The 18,145-nt window shown below is 39.9% G+C and overlaps 1 long non-coding RNA gene across 3 annotated transcripts in view; it reads left to right on the top strand.

Annotated features, from left to right (window-relative positions):
- LOC113269400 (uncharacterized) overlaps window positions 1-18,145 on the top strand; it is an 85,632-nt gene that overhangs the window by 35,604 nt on the left and 31,883 nt on the right. Inside the window, exon 4 of one of the 3 annotated variants that reach the window (XR_008960928.1) lies at window positions 56-201. This is a non-coding gene — a long non-coding RNA (uncharacterized LOC113269400). Of the gene's footprint in view, window positions 1-55; window positions 18,108-18,145 lie in introns of those variants that run through there. The other 2 variants (XR_008960927.1, XR_006411559.2) reach the window with 2 other exon arrangements.

The following is an 18,145-nucleotide window of genomic DNA, read 5'->3' as shown; positions in this document are numbered from 1 at the left end:
TTTAATTATTTGCTGTGTCAATAGCCCACACCTTCTCTACTAACTTGACTTTCAGCTCTCAGAGAAGATGAAACCCAAATATAATAGATACCACCCCTACTCGTAGGCAAGCTTGCCAAAGAACAGCTCAACCCGTGTTGGTACTCTGCATCATCCTGAAGACAAAACCATCTCCCCATGGAAGGGTGTTGTGCACAGACGGTAACACTAAATGACGTTATACATTTATTCAATCTTCTACAGTTTACAAAGCACTCGTACTTGGAAAAGGTTACTGTTTCTATTTTATTTTTCAAGATTATTTATTTGAGAGATACAGGGGGTGGGGCAGAGGGAGAGGGCAAGAGTCTTAAGCAGACTCTGTGCTGAGCGTGGAGCCTGATATGGGTTCAGTCTCACGACCCTGAGGTCACGACCCTGAGATCACGACCTGAGCGGAAACCAAGAGTCAGACGCTTAACCAACTTCGCCACCCAGGCTCCCCTACTATTTCTATTTTATAGATGAGGAGACAGAAACTTAGAGAGGTGAAACAACTTGATTAAAGTGACAAAGATAATTGGTAGGTGGAGCAGGGTTCCACACCCAGCTCCTCCAGACTTCCAGTCTGGAGCTCTTTTATACCATAAGATGCTATAGGGGATGGGAACAGGTAGCAGATTAGAAAGCTAGTTGTTTCCAATCATAAAAACATTGAATTTTAGAACAGAAAGTAACTTTCAGATTACATAATACCATGGTTTTTAGACTGTTTCCAAGGAATCCTGTAGGAGGTGGGGAAAACCAAGCAGGAGGTAGGATTGCATGCATCTTAATTTTTATCAATTAATTTTATAACATTACAATACTTTGAATTAATGTCTAAATCGTTTAGAGTTTCTTTTAAAAAGAATGAAGTTTGAAAACTCCTGATCTAGTTCAACTGCTTCGTTTCTCTAGGAATGATACTGAGGCCCAGTTTGGTTAAATAACTTGTCCAAATCTCATAACTAGTTAGAAGCAGAGTGAAGAATAGCACTGAATCCTCATTACCTGCATATTTGACAAACATGCCATAAATGTCCTCATTCTCCAAATATTTTCCTCTGATTAACTCAAGCAAGTCATTTAAATCATCAAGAAGAAATAAGCCCTGAGGTTAGTCTCTCCTAATGACTCACTCTGGGACCTTGATCAGTCCACTGATCTCTCAACCCTTGGCTTTCCCATAAGTAATATGGGAGGACAATTCCTGTCTAGGCAGCTCTCAGTGGAGGTGTTGTGATTACTGTAAAAAAGAACATGTGGACGTCCACAGGGTTTTTCCAGGGAAGGAGACTCAGCAAGTTCAATATCTTATTTACAAATGCCCACCAAGGATGTTATGGCTTCTAAGGTGATCTCTACAATGTATCATCCCTATGTACTTGTTGTTCTTCATTTGAGAAGGTGATGTAGTTCATCTTTGTAACCATGTCAGGGTTTATGAAATAGCCTCAAAAACTTCTTAGCACATTGGCTTTCTGAGAGGACTGATTTCTTATTACTTGCAGGTGGTAAGTAAATCTTTAAGGTTTAACTCCTTTCATTCTAGACATGTTATAAAGGAAGTATCACCACTGAGTGCTAGCAAACATGGGGGACCTAGAGCTAGATGAGATCAAGGGACTTGTGTGCAAGTTACAGAGTTTAGAACCCTTCCACCTAACTGGCAATTTTTCCTTCTTCAACAAGGAATACTAAGAAAATGCTATCACTGACCTTCAGGCTGACCTTGAAAGCGGACTAATGTACTTGTGATCTTGGCTAAGTTCTTTATTTCTTTGAGCTCGTTTTCTCACTTGTAGAAGGCTGATATGGCCTTCGCTTTTCACCTTATAGGGCCATCAACGATCAAAAGAGAGAACACAGGTGGCATGTTTTTAAAACATGTGAAGTGTATGCTAACTAAAAGGATTGTCATTTTTAAGAATGTGTAAAATACGACAATTATTTGTAATGTACATTTCAACTAAATCCTCTCAGTTTGTTAGAAATACCTACTTTGGAATGATCAACTACTCATGATGAAGAAAGATGTTTCAAATTATGCTGATGTCTATATAGAACATAAAATAGCCATCCTGAGCAAAGCAAAGTTAGATCTAAGGAATTGCCTCCTTAGCTGGCATCATCACAAAACCAGAAATATTTTTCTATTTTCAATTAAGAATATTTTAAATTAAAAAAATAAGAAATTAAACAGATCTTTACCAAAATTCTACCCTGGATGCCTCAAATTTCTAACTATATCTCTTGCAGAACAGCATTTCTATGATTATTCATGTTGATACTTTAAAAAATCTGGACCTAGTTTCCATTATGCAGACAAGCCACAGAAGCCAACCAATATTTTAAGATTGCAATGTTTACTAATGGATGTCTGGCTAGAAGCAGTGTTGGCAGAATTCTGGCAGAGGCATTTACTCTTACTAATGATGTGGAACAGGGCTGTGTAATCATGTCCACTTGGATTAAGTCTACCCAAGGCTGTCATATTTTGAAATGGAACCAGAAACAAGCACCCCCAAAAGTCCTGGGATTTTCCTGGAAGAAGCATTACATCAGAACTGGTTTAGACCTTCCCAAAGTCATTGCCCGAGCCATTCATTTCATTTGGGACCTCCTTTACAAAAATGACTTCACAGAGTAGAGTGGGTATCAGACTCTTTTGCAGAATATTTAGAGACATAAAGACAGTATATCCTATATACAGGCCATCCCAGGCCAGGAAAAATCTTTCAAACATTTCCTTAGAAAACACATCGACTACTTTTCTTGCAGATATACTAACAGATCCTTAAGGTAAAAGGACACTCGATCTACACCCTCCCCCTCAACTCCATGCCCCAGGAAAGAAAGCTATTCCTAGTTATACATCATCAATTCCTTTCCTAGCTATACCTGGTAGTAAGGAAGAAGGACAATGACATTCATTTTGACTGTCTGGACATTGTTATTGTATCACTGTTCTGGGAGAAAGTAATTTCTGTCTATTAAAAGAGACAGATTCCAAACTAAGATATGTGGGAAATCATTTGGTATTTAATAGAATTCAACTCATGCACATAGCCCAAAAAATCATAATTAAAAAGGAGCTAGGCAAGGAAAATTAATAACAGCAAGCCTTTAAAATGGAAATCCTTAGAATAAAGGAATAGCTGTTGTTATCATATTAGTATTACTCTGTATTAAAGATGTCAAGATACTGCCATTGGTTTTCTTTCCCTTCTACCTAGTTTCTAGACTGCCAGGGAATCTGCATTCTGTTTTCTGAAATTAGATGCTGCTACAAAGGTTTTAAAAGTAAACCATGAAATAACTACACTAAAGAAGCATTAATTTTTGTAGATTATTATTAAATAACAGTTTTATCCCACATTAATAATTTAATCATGTTTGTTAAATATCCCAAAGATAGTGTTATCTGAAACCAAATCTGGTTGTTTCAAATGGATAGGAACTTGGCTGTGGGGTAGGAAAAGGTCCTGTATCTCTCCCCTCATTGCTCCCTCCTCCCTTCCTTCTTCTGCTCCTTCCTTCCTTCCTTCCATTCTTCCTTTTCCCACTCATATGGCCTTATGATGCTCCTTATCTATACCAGGGCAACATTTCAGTAGAAGGGGTACCTTGGGAAATAATGTACTGAATGCTTGTGTGGTAGCATTCACACAAGGAGACGTATTTGCAACGTGTGATGCTAGAGTCACTGCTGTTCCCATATGTCCTCTCTCAAAATGTTTGTGCCTTCATGGTTGATGCAGATGTCATCAAAGACTATCCCTTTAATTTTTAACGTTGTCAAAGTTAATATATGCCCTTTGCTTTTCAACATTGTCAATGTTAATTCAAACCTTTTAATTTTTAACATTTTAAAGTTAATATAAACTCCATTAATGCTTCTCAGCTGATCAAACACAGGAATGATCACTATGAACTAGTCATATGGGTAGCTTTTCCAGGAGGGAGCCAGTAAATTTTTCTGTCAACAGTTATAATGATATCTACCTTTTTTTATAATATTATTTTGTATGCAAAGTACTATCATCCTCAATACCTCATTGGAGACTCTGTTCACAGCTCACAGCTCCAGGCTTCTTCCCTAACTGTCTGCTCCATTTTGTCACCTTCCCTCCATCTTGTCACCTCCCCTCCCACCTCCCCTCCTGCCCCCACCCCTGGAGCTTTATTTTCTGCGTGTGCATCAGCTTCTGTCTTCATCCTTCCAAGTATTGTTAACACAAGATATTATGTGTAGTAGACTTTACTAAGCGTGTTGGTTTCCTGAGACTGCCATAGCAAAGAACAATAAATTGAGTGGCTTAAACAGTAAAAGTTTGTTGTCTCAAAGTTCTGGAAGCTAGAAATCTGAAATCCAGGTGTTGGCAGGGTTGTTCCTTCTGAGAGCTGTGAGGGAAAGATCTGTTCTAGGGCTTTCTCCTTGATTTCTAGGTGGCTATGTTCTTCCAGTCTCTTAACATTGTTTTCCCTTTTGCATGTCTCTGTGTCCAAATTGCCCCCTTTATAAGGACACCAAACATGTTGGATTTAGGCCCAGCCTAACAATCTCATTTTAACTTGATTATCTCTATAATGATCCTGTCTCCAGATAAGGTGACATTCTGAGGTACTAGATGTTAGGACTCCAACACATCTCTTTTAGGACACAACTCAGCCCACAACACTAAGGCTTAAAGATAACACGCAGGAAATACAACACAGAAAAAAAAACAAAAAACAAAACAAAAAAAACTTAAGCTAAATCTCAAGTTTCATTGTCAGAGAATCTATTGGCTATGCCTGGTATAGAGTCTGATTCCTTCTATCCTTCTGTCCAAACCGCTACCATATTTCCAGGGCTGGTTCACCATCCTGGATGGAAATCTCTGTCCCTGTGATAGTTAATTTTATGTGTCAGGTTAATTTGGCCACAGGGTACTCGGATATTTAGTAAAACATTATTCTGAGTATTTCTGTGAGGGTGTTTTTGGATGAGACGAACATTTAAATCAGTAGACTAAGTAAAGTGTATTGCTCTCCATAATGTGAGTGGTCCTCGCCCAATCATTTGAAGGCCTGACTAGAACACAAGGCTAACACTTCCCTGAATAAGAAAGAATTCTCCTACCTGACAAGCTGCAAACTGGGCCATCAGCTCTTCCTAGTTCTACAGCAGCTTCCAGCATAGGATTCAAACTGGGACACTGGCTCTACAGAATGTGCATCTCCCTACCCCCAACCCCGAACATACAACATACACTGTTGGTTCTGTTTCTCTGGAGAACCCTGACTCATATGCTCCCTAAGACCACATCCTACCTAGTAAAGAACAACCACAAATAACACAAGTATCCCTTCAGGATTGCAATCTTATCTGCTATAGGGCCAGCCTTTTATCATACTAAATACTGTACCCAAATCCTCTAATCTTAGGCCTTCATGTCTGGGTTATTCCCCTGTGTTTCACCCATCTTTATGACTAAAAATGCTCCCCATTGGTCCCTCCAAGAGCCTGCCCCAAAGACAAAATCCATCTCTCAATCTTAGTGCAATCATGGATTAAGAAATACTGAGGTCCAAACTCAGAACACTCTGCTGTATGCACAGAACCTCTCACATACTCTTGCATACATCTCAAATCACAGAGGACTTCTCAAGTTCTCCTCATCTAATTCCATCTAAGGCTTTTTGTGCAACTAGATAATTCCTTCTATAGCTTAATATTTCATGTATGTGACTTTGTAAAGAATTGGCCTTGTCTAATTAGGACTCAGCACAAAACCCTCCAAAGTTTAAGCAGATCACAACTGAACCAGATCAGACTCTTGAAAGAATGTTTCAAGGTTGGAAGGGGCCACACGAGTCCCCCTGACTCCCCCTGACTTTCATCTTCACTTTGGGTTTCTGTTTTCCAGATTCTCTTTGTCACTACATCACCTGGTCATGTCTCATCTAAAGCTGTGTGGTTCCCCTTTAAATTTTTCAATGTGGACAAAAATGTTTTTCCTTGGCGTAACTAAGACAGGCTGGTATTTTCAAGAACAGCTTTACTAAACATGAGGGAAAACAGAAAACAAATAATTACAGAAAACATACATGGTATAAAAATAGCCAAGTTTCCAACTGCAGGTTTCTGTTTCTAAAAATTCCATTAGAAGTAGGAAAGTTTTACTGGGCCTCAATCTCATCTACCCTTAGTCAACCACATCCCTTAATTTTGCTATATCCTGTCTGGACTCCTTCTCTCCCACCTCCAACACCTCATCTATCCCTGAGCCCTATAATCTTGAGCTGCTAGCTTAGTTTTTTGAATCCATATCCCAAGGAAAAAAAATACTCAATAACTTACTTTTAAACCTATTGTTCTCCTAATAAAAATATGGGCTCCCAAAGACCTGCCAAAATGCCTGCTTACAAGAGGTTTTTCAAGTTCTGGTGTTGAAGATCCACTGGATCTCCAACATTAACTCTCCACAATATTGCTTTTAAATCAGCATAAAACAAAGTGCATTCCAGGAACTGGTCCCCAGGATAGTGAATATTCTTTACAATGGCAGATAGGGTTCTAAGCTCAAATAAACTTGAAGACTGTAGGGTTAAACTAAGTTTCACGGTTTTCTCCAACACATAATTTCTCAAATCATTTCATAAAGTCAGCAAATACTTATTGAGTGCCTATTATATGCCAGGCACTTCAGGCACTGGACAAATCCTGGTGAAGAATGAGCAGGACAGATGAGACCCCTGCCCTGCCTTCATAGAATTCACTTTCTAGGTGGTTCCCTAAAAAATGACGAAGCAAACAAGTAAGATTTCAAATAATGTTAAGGACTGTGAAGACATTAAGGGGTGATGTTATAGAGAAGAACTGGAATTGGGGAAACACAGGCAGCAGAGGGAACAATGAGTCCACAGACCTGGCAGGACAAAGCTTGGCATGTTGGAAGAAGAAGAGAGCCTCTGTGGCTGGAGCTGAGAAACTGAACAGACAGGAAAATACATGTGAGGAGATGATCTTAGAGGCCGTGGTAAGAAGGAAGATTTGATCGTTGGTGCAGCAGAAAGCAATATGAAGGGCTTTCAGCCTTGGCACAATCTAATAATACAATTTGTAAAAAAGAAATCTTCTTGGCTGTTGTGTAGAGAATGGAATTTAAAGGCCACGATTACAAGTGGAGACCAGTTAGGAGTCTCCTTTAGTAGCTCACCTGAGAGACGATGATGGGATTGTCAGAACAGGTAGAGAGATGTGGATGGCGCCAGCATGTTTTTCAAGAGTGGAGACAACAGGTCTTCCTGATGGGTTAATGTGGGAAAGAGGGACCAGAGAAAAGACAGTGATGACTTGTAGCTCTTGGGTTTGAGCTTGAGCAGTTAATTACATGGTTGAATTATTGACTGAGAAGGGAAAGGCTAAGGAAGCAAAGACTTACAGGGGTGAAGGAAACCAAGAGATTGTCTCAACCACGTTCTGTTCAAGATACCTATTACACATCTAAGAGGTGCTATCAAGTAGACAGATCTCATATCTAAGAGTCTGGAGCTTAGGAGAAAGGTCTGTGATATAAATTGGGAAATCACTGGCATAGAGGTGGTATATCTGGATGAGATCGTCTAGGGAGAGTGTAGAGAGGACTTAAGGCCCAAAGCCAAGCCCCAAAGGCACTTTGAATTGAGAAATCTGGTACAAAGGAGGAGCCAGCAGAGAAGACTTTTAACACATTCATGTGCATTAGTGACTCCTTAAGAGGCAATATAGAAGGCAGCATTTCCCAAACTTACTTGACCTTGGAACCTTTTGTCACATAGCATCTCATAGGGATAGGGTCCCAAGGAAAAGATTTCGGGAAATATTGTTCATAATCTTCTACCTGCACTCCATTGTAGCATAATATATTAACTTCTAAGGTGACACAGGCAAATCTTCTCCCTCTAAGCAGACAGACATATCAATGAAAGCCCATCGGTTGCTAAGCAAAACACTGCACTGATGATACAGGCCAAAAAATGTACCTGCAGGAAGCACACAGGAGCCAAATGCAGTCAGAAGGAAGGAAGGCTGTTCCACCGTCGCTTCACTGAGCCAAAGCTCACATGCTGGCCCTTTTCACCTTTTTACATTAATAATAGTTATTTTGGTGGAAGGTTGAGATTGAAAGTCTGAGGAGAGGTCCAGGAGGAAATGCTCTTTTTTTGGTGAATTATGTAACTTTTTCCCAAAATGCTAGCGTTTGGGTGTTTGTACCTATATATACTACACCAGAGTATCATTTGATGTTTTGGAAAAAATTAATTTAGATAAAGATTTTTCTCTATTTCCTAGTTAGTTTTTTTGGTTTTGTTATAAAGAAGAGAAACTCACTCAGGTATGTTATTGGGATCTGCAGCAGCCCTAAGGACAAGTTTCTCTCTAGGACCCATTTTCCCTCCCCTTCTCTCTCTCTGTTTGTCTATCCTACACCCTCCCACCCCTGAAATAGGCCAGAGGCTTATGGTTTTTCTCTCATAGTATCTCTGAGACCTCTCACTTTACAGTTACACACTAAGAAATTGTAATAAAATCCTCTACATTTGTATAGCACAGTCTAAGTGAACCACACATGTTATGGACTAAATGTTTGTGTCCCTGTAAAATTCATATGTTGAAATCCTCAACCTTCAAAGTGATGGTATTAGGAGGTAGGGCAGTAATTGGGACGTAATTAAGTCCTGAGCACAGAGCCCTTATGAATGAGATTAGTACCCTTATAAGAAGAAACACAAGAACAAACTGATTGTTGCCAGAGAGGAGCGGGCTGGGGAGAATGAGCAATATGGATAAAAAGGAGTGGGGGATACAGGCTTCCAGTTATGGAATGAATAAGTCATGGCAATAAAAGGTACAGCAGAGGGAATGTAGTCAATGGTGGTGTAATTGCATTGTATGGTGACAGACGGTAGCTATGTTTGCAGTGAACATTAGCATAATGTGTAAACTTGCTCAATCACTATGCTGTATACCTGAAGCTAATGTAATATTATATGTCACCTATACTCAAATAAAAAAAATTAAAAACAAGAAGAAAAAAAAAAAACAAGAGAGATGATATCTCTCTCTCTCTCTCAGGTGTGTGAGGATACAAGGAGAAAACAGTCATATGCAAACAGGAAGAGTTCCCTCACCAGACAACAGAACTGCTGGGGCCTTGATCTTGAACTTCTAGCCTCCAGGACTGTGAGAAATAAATATTTGTTGTTTGAGCCACCCTATGGTATTCCTCTCTAACAGCCCAAACTAAGAGAACACAGTCTTGGAGGTTTGCTTTGTAAACAAGGAGACAAAGACCTAAGGAGGAGAGGTACAACCCAGTGGAAGGAGCCCTAGATGGGTTTGATAAACCTAAATGGTGTTTTGTGTGACTATAGGCAAGTGGCTTCATTTGGGCCTCAAATTCCTCTTCTGCAAAGGGAGAAGATTGAGAAGGGGTAAGTGATTTTCAATATGCAATATTTTTTTTTTAGCATTTACAATCTGATTTTATGATTTTTGAGATGGAGTGTCTTGGCTGAGGTCATACAGTTAGGTGGCTCATGGTGGAGTGGGATCTTCTTGTTCTGTCACCTGGTCCAGTATTTTGCTTCATGACACCACACTGCATTTCCATTAAAATTTTTTTTTTTATTTCAACTAATTTTTCTCATCTATTAGGATTGCTATGAAAACACTGCATAAGGCAGCACTGTGCAGTGCAAAAGCATAAACTTTGAAACCAAGGGGACCCAAGTTTGGATGTAGGTCTACTTTTAGGTCTGTGACCTTGGAGCAGGTACTTAACCCCTTCTCAGTCTCGTTTTGTCATCTGTAAGACAAGTATATATAGTACTTGCCTTATAGGATTGTTGATCGGATTGAGATTGTGTCTACAAAGCATCATGGTCATAGCAAATACAGACATTTTTACTCCATTCAGGCTGCTAACAGAAAGTTACTTCTCACAGTTTTAGAGGCTGAGAAGTCCAAAATCAAGACTCTGGCAGATCTGGTGTCTGGTGAGAACCCGCTTCCTGGTTTGCAGATGGCAGAAAAGGGGCTAGCTTTTGCTTATAAGGGCACTAATCCCATTCATGAGGGCTCTGCCCTCATTTCCTAATCATTCCCCAAATCATGCTCTACCTTCTAATACCTTCACACTGGGGATTAGGATTTCAACATATGAATTTGAAGAAGATACAAACATTCAGTCCCTAGCACAGTCTGTCTCACATTTCACATCTCCCTCCTTCTTAATGATTTGGGGAGATAAGGAATTACAGCAAAGAGTTCATGAACCAGGATGGGGATGGGACATGCATGTTCCGTGTAAGTAATATTTATTAAGGAAAACATTTTAGTTCAATCAGTCTTGTTAAAAGCCTTTTCAAAATATTGGTCCATGCTCCTCCTTTGGAAACCACACACTCTGTATATAAATGAATCTTTCCTGATGATTGAAGACCTTGCCATGCCTCAGGCTTATTATTCAGAACTTATTCAGCTGCTTAGATAAATACGCAGAAGGTACAAAACTTTGTTGGAATGTGTTGAACTCAGGAGACCTTCTGCAAGTTTGTTGTTTAGTTTGAATTGAAATCTTTGTTAACAGCTTTTTTGTGGTTCAGACTTCCAAATAGTGCAAACATTCCATTTATAGATGAGGTTGTTCGATATTGTGTTCTGGTTAAACAAATGATCAACAGATCTTTTTCTTTCAAGGACTAGTCTGTTGAAGGACCTGAAGCAGGCACCATTTTGAACATGAGGGAATATGAAGATTAGGGGGGAGGGGCAAAACATAAACTCATAAAAAAGTAACTATAACAAGAGCCAAATGAAAAAGAGGTCTTCGTAAAGAAGTCAGTACTTGAAATGGGACTTGAACCATGTAGGATTTGGACCAGTCGTCTCGGTGGTAAGAAGAATGTTTGATAGGGAAGGGTCTTTAATGTAGAGGGAGGGAATAGTTTGAATAATGCACAGGGATGGGGAAGCTTGGAGTATATCCAGAGGACCATAAGTTGTTCATTTCAGAGATAATTAAGGTTAACAAAAGATAGTTAGTTGGGACATTCCTGGTTTTTCATACTATGCGCTGAATAGCCAGATGTCTTGAAAAGTGTCTCTCAGGCTCCTGTAGTTGTGGGAAACTATCATCTACCGTACATACTTTTGTAAATTATTTTATCTCTGTGGGCCTATAATATATATGTCACAAGAGAATTCATAGAGCTTCCAATCTGTTTGTTATTAGATGCCTAGAATCATTTCTTGGACACCAAAGATGTCTGGTACACCAGAAAGCCCTATCAAGATCCATTCTCCTTTGTAGGAAACAACCTTTAGAGCCACAAGATAGGTCCTGGTTTTCGATCCTCATTGCCCCTCCTTAAACACCTCAAGCCAGGAGTGTGGAGGAAGGAGAGAAACAGGTTTCTCTAATCTCCCCACTTGCCTCACCTGCCCCTCATTTTCCAACCCAGCCCTATGCCCACTCCCATCCCACACTGGCTCCTTAAAAACAAGGTCACTTTGCTCAGAGGAAAAGACGACAGCCTTTCATCTACTGGTCAATGGACTTACATAGTCCTTCTTTATGAAAGTGGAAAATGAGAGGAAGAAGGGAAAAATCTGTGCAGGACCCTGGTGTTATGGGACATAGTCTGCTTTGTGGAAGCCATCACCCCCAGCAGAGGTTAAAAAAAAAAAAAAGCATGACGTAGCAATGTGTATATTCCACATTAAATTATCTGGGCATTGAGTGCCTTGTTAAAAATTGCTGGATGGAGCATCTCGTTAACATTTCCAAGTATTGATTGACTCTGATAAGGAGAGGAAAGAATGATAAGATTGTCAAACTCAGCATTCCACATGTAAAGCAAATCTAGACAATGCCAAAGAACATGATCTTTATGCTTTTTAAGGAAGCAGACATTTTATCCTGGACACCAAATGAGGAGGGCACTTGATGTTACTCCCTGTATAGGGCCAAGGTTCCCTTCTAGTCTTCTCTTTTTTTGTTGTTATGTTTCCATACTTGACCAACTCTTTGTTCCTGCCCTTCACCTTCAATCATAAATGTAAAACTGCTCACCATACAATGAAAAGCTCCTTTCCTAACAAGGCACAGGGCCAGAGTGGTAGAATTGGAAGGAAACTCAGAAGCATTGAATTCACCCTTCTGGCTTTTGAGATAAGGAAAATGAGTCCCAGAAAGATAAAGTGGCCTTATTGAGTATGGAGACAGCGTGGACGGAAGCAAGTGGTGGTTCAGGTACTGTTAGTTTACACAGTGTTACCACGCATGTGATCACATAAAAACCTGGGATGTGCGTGAGATTATTATGATTTTTTTATAGGTAAGGAAACTGAGACCCAAAGAATTCTCCCATAAGGCGTAAGAACACATACCTTTCATCAAGGAAAATGCCCATGACAAAGCCTATTGGTTCTGAAATGCCAGACTCTGCTCTGAAAGACTAGGCATTCAAAGATTGATAAAATGCTGCCCATGTGCTCACATCTCTGAGGGGCGGGTTGTCAGCCTTCCCCCAACGCCACACACAGGGCACCCCTAAAAGCTATCAAAACATAACCTCACTCCTCAAAGGACTGAGTTCCATGCAGCCGTTTGATGCCCTCTAAACATGTTTTTGTGGAAACCTTAGAAAGGGCCAGCTCTTCCGCACAGGAATCTACATTTTAAACTACACAAAACTAAGAGTCTCTGTAATGTGAAAAGTAAACAAAGTTGACTCAGGATTATGGAGGCATTCAGAGCTTAACTGGAAACAGACAAATGGATAAAGAAGATGTGGTCCATATCTACAATGGAGTATTACTCTGCCATCAGAAAGGATGAATACCCACCATTTACATCGACATGGATGGAACTGGAGGGGATTATGCTAAATGAAATAAATCAAGCAGAGAAAGACAATTATCATATGATTTCACTTATATGCGGAACATAAGGAATAGCACAGAGGACATTAGGAGAAGGAAGGGAGAAATAAAGGGGGGAAAATCAGAAGGGGAGACGAACCATGAGAGACTATGGACTCCCGGAAACAAACTGAGGGTTTCACAGGGGTGGGAGGGTAGGGATGGCGTAGCCTGGTGATGGGTATTAAGGAGGGCACATGTTGCAATGAGCACTGGGTAGTATATGTAAACAATGAATCATGGAACACTGCATCAGAAACTAATGAAGTACTATATGGTGACTAACGTAACAAACAAACAAACAAAAATCAAAATGCACCAAAGTGTTACAAATGGTTACATCTGGTTGACAACGTTATGGGAAATTTAAAATGTTTTCTCTAAAATATGCTCTCATGCTTTCTATAATAAACATGCCATACTTTAAAACCAGAAAAATAAAAAAAGAAATAGAGGTGTGATGCAGATGAACTAGGGGCTTTCAAGACTCTTCTCATCCTTTTACTGTTCTTTGTCTTGTCAGTGGTACTGACAAGCATACACTCGTTTTTCCCCCTTTTATTCTTGGGGAAAGAATCTGATCAACTAGATCATACTTTCATGGATGGTGAAAAATCATTTGGAACGTCTATTCATCTAAGACAAGGGTCAGCAAACCACTGCCTCTAGGCTAAATCCAGCCTGCCGCCTATTTTTGTAGGCTATTGAGTTAAGGACAGTTTTTACATTTTTAAGTGGTTGGAAAAAATCAAAATAAGAATAATATTTCATGCCATGTGAATCTTATATTAAATTTAAATTTCAGTGGCAGTACATACAATTTTAGTGGAATACAGACAATTTTATCATCTACATCTTGTTTATGGATGCTTTTGTGCTACAACAATGGGGTCTAGTAGTTGCAACAGAGATCATATGGCCCGCAGAGCTTAAAATATTTACTATCCATCTTTGCCAAAATCTTTGCCAACCCCTGTCTTAGAGCCCTAATCATACTCTATGAAAACTGGTTCTATTCATATCCATCTCGTAAACTAGACTTTTGAGCATGCAAAAGGCTCCACTTTGCTTAGAATGAAACTTCACTCTTGGTTGGTACTCTGTACATGTCTATAGGATGAAAAGAAAAATAAATAAATGATGTGGGTTTGGGCAAGTCACTTCTCATTTCTGGGCCTTAGTTTCCCCTTTTGTGAAATGAAGGTGTTGGCTAAGGTGACCTTGGTCCCTTCTAGCTCCAACAGTCTATGTTTTAAAGTTATAGTAGCCAAAAATAAATATCACGTTCAGTTCATTGAATCTTTTTTTTATAACTTTGGGTTCTCTCTTAGTGACTTTCTGAATATTGGCTGGTTTCTCAGGTCTGTCAGTACCATGAAGGGGGTGCCCTTAGTAGCTAAATTTACTGGAGCATATGATGTTAGTGTTGTGTACATTGCCTACTGTGTGGAAATTAATTATCAATCAGTAACTTCCTTTTCTTCATGGCTGCCTGTCTTATGTGAGTCTAGTGACATGAACAATTTTCTCAGCACCTGGTCGCTATTAAGAATCTGAACATGTGGAGTCCAGAGACCACACTCTGGATTTATGACCACCCCCACCCTCCATCAAGATGTATCCATATGGCCTAGAAAACAGCCCATCTGCCGTTACTTAGAAAATCTCACTACTTAGAAAAATTTAGTACTTGGAAAATAGTGGCATTTTCAAACCAAATGGATATAAAAGTTCTCCTCCAAACCTCACAAGTGCACAGGGCCATGCCTTCAAGTGCTGATTGGGTGGACACTGTCATGCCACAAAGCTTATATGGCCTGGTGTGTCATCAACAGAATTTGATTTGAATAATTATTCTGTACTGTTTCATCCCAGAAGGGTCATTGCCTCTCCCCAACCCCATCACTTTTAGGGGGCAGAAAATTGTAGAATTGAGGCACATATGATGTGAAGAAGCATGCTTGCCATAAGTGTGGCCCAGTGAAGGCTTCCTGTGCAGCAGCCAAGACCAGACCTCATGCCACAGGTGAAATTTGTTTTCTCGACTCTTCTGTTCCCTTTTCTACTTCTTCTTCTGGGTTTCTAACACTGTCCATTCATCTTGGGCGTCTGCTATGAAGCCCCAGGCATGGGAAATACCCAGGTATTTAGTTCAGTATCTCCTTTCCCTTTCTTTTTAAAATGAAGGGTAGTGAGGTATAGTGGAAAAGTGTAAAGTACTGAAAATCATGTTAGTCTGAGATCCAGTCCTCCACTCATTGGTGCAGTCTCAGTTCCAATTATCTGCTTAACGAAAATGATACTTACTACCTACCTCTACTTATCACCCAGAGTCCCTTACAGGCAAGCATCACTCATTATTTATTCTTTTTATCTTGCACTGCTCAGTACATAGCATGCAGTAGACACTTGACACGTGTCTGAACAAAACTGAACTGACTTTACACATAATCTTACATGGATCATGACATGCGGAGTCTTTGAACTAAAAGGAACTCAAATACCTACTCAATTCACTGTCAGCAAGTAATAGGCACACATGCCCCACTTCTCACTTCTGTACTAATTGGTCCAAAACAGTCACTATATTCTTTCCAGCTGAGTGTCTTTTTTTTTTTAATCTGAACTTCACAACCTTCACCAAAGTTCTCTGAAAGGCCACTATCATTTGACTGAAATTATCACTGGAGGAAAAAAAATAGATATAATTCTGGATTGAGTTCAACTTCTACCTTATAAATGAAGAAATGAAGACCTAGGAAGATGATATGATTTGGCAGAGGTCACAGAACTAATTGCAGAGTGAGTCGGAACTAGAATATAGTCTCTATAGGTTCTTCATTCAGTGCTGTATCTACTACATAACATTTGTGTTCCGATAGAAGTTTCAATGCCTTCAAGCCAAGGAGTGAGCACTGGGGGAAATTTCTAGCAAGGACAAATGAGTATGGGAGGCAGGGAGGGAGGGAATGTAGGAGGGCCTTAGAGTCATATAGCTGTCTCCCTGTAAATTCAGAAGGCAAGTTAAGTTATTCAGCAACTTTCACTGAAGGCCTCTTTCAGGCAAAAGTGCAAGGCCGCAGAGATCTAGACAGATAAAATAAGGACTCTGCCCCAGGACTTATAGACCCATAAACAGTGAAAAACAAAACAAGATGATACGTGAGCTAACAAGATATGCTTAGAGCCCTCCATGAGCCAGAGGGCATGACCCAGAGAGGTCAAGGAGGGCTTAACTGAGGAAGTAACTCCTGAGCTGCTTGTTCCAAAACGAGTTATGGTTCTCCAAAGCAAAGAAGGGGAAGGGTGTTCCATCAGAAGGAACTGTGTGCAATGGCATGGTCTAGAAAGAGCTTGGCATATATAGGGACTAGCGAAGAGTTCTGCATGGAAGGAACATTGATATGTGGTAATGGAGGAGAAGGGAGGGAATTCAGAATGGTACCAGGAAAGGGATCTGGAGAAATAAGCAAAAGCAGCCCGCTTTGAAGAAGTCTACAAAGACTGATAAGACATATACATAAATAATTATAACACATGATAGAATGATCTGATGCTTTTCTGACCACCAAAGGAAGTGCAGGGGAGTCAGAGAAGGGAGAGATGATTTCCCACTAGTGGTTAGAGACTATATCTATCACTGATTAGTCAGTCTTTTTGAATTTTTGAGATTCAAGTAGAAGTTAAAAATCTGCAGTATAAGTACATACCCGGTCGTGTTCTTTCTGGATCTTATCTTTAACTTAATAGACCATCCTAAATCCCAACACACTGCCATTTCCCATTATATAATATGTTGTATATCTTGCTCACTATTCTATCACCAGCACCTAGAACCATGCCTGGCACCTTGTAGGTATCAAATAGATATTTGTAGAATCAGTCTTTTAAATGATGTGTTTTTACCATGGCAACCACATATACTAGATTTTCCAGAGAGTCTTTAAAATATCCTGTCCTTTACTTGCCATTAGTACAACTGTATTTGTCACGCATCTGGAGTTCTGACTTAGAAAATATGGTAACAAAACTCATGGATACAACATAGGAAAGCTTCATTCTTATTGTCAAAAACTCCCTATGCCAGCTTGAGTATTTGGGAGGGATATGGGAAGGGAATATGGTTTTATGTAGAGTATACCATTTCTGGACTGGAGGCCTCTGCCATTCCCTTCTGCATGGTTGGCTGCCCATGTGGTCTCAGACGAGAGCAGCACCTCCGTCTCATTCTTTGCCCACTGAACACACAGGCTTTGGGAGTCTTGGATGAAAGTAGAAAGCATTAGCATCTTGGAAAGGATGTAGTTGGGGTGCTTGTAGCCTTGTATGGGTCTTTCCAAACAAGTTTCTGCCTGTTCTATTGGGAGAGGAAATCTCCAACATCTGCAGAAATGAAAGAGTGTGTTGTTACAAATTTAGCATCTGCCTAGCACTCCCTGAAATATAAAATTTAATGTGCTTGATTATCACTGTCAAGTGGGTCATTAGTGAAAACCATTATCTACCCTATAATGTTCTTCATTTTTTCCTCCTTCTCCCTCTTCTTCTTCTCCTTCTCCTCACCTTCCTTACCTCCTCCTCCTTCTTCTTCCACTGTCCTTCAGTTTTTGCTTGTTTTAGATTCAGATGTCAAAATGAATGGGTGCACATAATTTTTTTTAGTTGAGGAAGAGGCTTGCCTTATATTCTGACTTTTCACAGCCCATCTCTATCTCCTAGAAAATTTTGCATCCCTTCTGCCTTTCTTAAGGGTTTTACCATTCTCCCATTCACCCAAAATAAAAATCCTTAGAACTATCTCCTGTATTTCTCTCACCACTTCATTCTTGAGTCCTCTTCATTCTACCCCAAATTATCCTCACATGTATCTCCTCTCATCTGCCACCTCAGTTGAGGCTCTCAATCAGCCTCTTAACTGACCTCCCTGATCTCCTAATCAGAGCAGCCTTTGCACTGCTCCCTAAATCATGTTAGACTGTGACACTGTCCTCCTCTGAAGCCATGGGTGGCTATTCATCATACAGGGAATAAAATACAAAATCTTTGGCACGCTGTTCAAGGCCATGTTGAGTCGTGACAGTGCTTTACCAGCCAACCTTTGGAAATGAAAAGTCTATTCAAAAAAAATAAATTTATACAATAAACTGCGTATATTACATAAAAGCTATT

Source organism: Ursus arctos, unplaced genomic scaffold (genome assembly GCF_023065955.2).
Source record: "Ursus arctos isolate Adak ecotype North America unplaced genomic scaffold, UrsArc2.0 scaffold_22, whole genome shotgun sequence".
Taxonomy (NCBI): domain Eukaryota; kingdom Metazoa; phylum Chordata; class Mammalia; order Carnivora; family Ursidae; genus Ursus; species Ursus arctos.
Note: the sequence above shows the minus strand (reverse complement) of the source record. Positions and strands in the feature narration are given on the sequence as shown.